The sequence below is a fragment of the Poecilia latipinna genome, unplaced genomic scaffold, assembly GCF_001443285.1.
Source record: "Poecilia latipinna isolate Pla-1442-1.1 unplaced genomic scaffold, P_latipinna-1.0 Scaffold1657, whole genome shotgun sequence".
Taxonomy (NCBI): domain Eukaryota; kingdom Metazoa; phylum Chordata; class Actinopteri; order Cyprinodontiformes; family Poeciliidae; genus Poecilia; species Poecilia latipinna.
Genome location: NW_015114273.1, coordinates 130,012 through 131,118, shown reverse-complemented (window position 1 = coordinate 131,118; position 1,107 = coordinate 130,012).

The following is a 1,107-nucleotide window of genomic DNA, read 5'->3' as shown; positions in this document are numbered from 1 at the left end:
GCTAATATTTCTTGAGATGCAGCTGCCTCAGGCTCTGCTTCCAATCTCTTGGTGGTTTGTGAAGTACCTGAGCTACTTTTAGACCAGGAGTGTCCAGTCCTGGTCCTGGAGGGCCGGTGTCCTGCAGCTCTTCATGTCTCCCTGGTCCAACACGCTTGGATCCAACAGCTGAGTCCCCTCCTCAGTGCAGTCAGGTTCTCCTGAGTCCTGCTAATGACCTCATTATTTGACTCAGGTGTGTTAAAGTAGAGACACTTAAAAGTTGCAGGAGACCCTCCAGGCCTGGAGTTGCCCACCCCTGTTTTAGACCTTCTGGATTTTGACCTTGATGCTCAGTCTTGCTTTATATCTCCATTTTTCAAAACCGACTGCATATCTATGTTGAAGTGTTTTAAGTTTCTCCTCTTGAAGCTCTTTACCTTTTTTGGTTAATGTTCTTACTCTTTTTCTTCAGTCAGTGGTTCTGAGATTTGCTTGGAATCATTTTCCTCCACTTCAGCACATGATACAGCATAGAGCTGTTTATGGTCTTTGTCAGCCATCTTATAAGTCTGGTTAAACTCAATGCTCTATTTAAATTGCAATAAATTTCCTTTAAATTTCTGATTTATGGCTTAAATAATACTTTTATACTGTAGTTGTAATACAGATGTATTTCAACTCAAAGAACTTGGTAAACTTTACTCTTAACAACTTCAAAGCAAAGTTTCTACTAAATGTGTTATAGAAACTTTTTGTGGCTTTAAACTTCACTTAAACCACACTTATTCTACTTTTAACACTGTCCTTTCTTAATTTCTACCTTACTTCAGTTGCATAAGGTTGTTACTGCTGTGCTTGGCTTCTAGTTTACATTGGATCAACATTATTAGCTTTTTCTTCTGTTTCCTCTTTCCTTGGTTTGTTATTTTGTTTGTATTTCCTCTTAATTCCTGTAAAGCACTTTGTATTGCCTTGTTGCTGAAAATGTGCTGTATAAATAAAATTACCTTTACCCTTACCATTGTGAGCGGTGAGCTTGACAAATGGCGCCCTCTTGTGTTGCATCACGGTACCGCCACTCACTGCAGCTGCCGTCGTCTTAACGAGCTTCTTACCGGCGCTGGC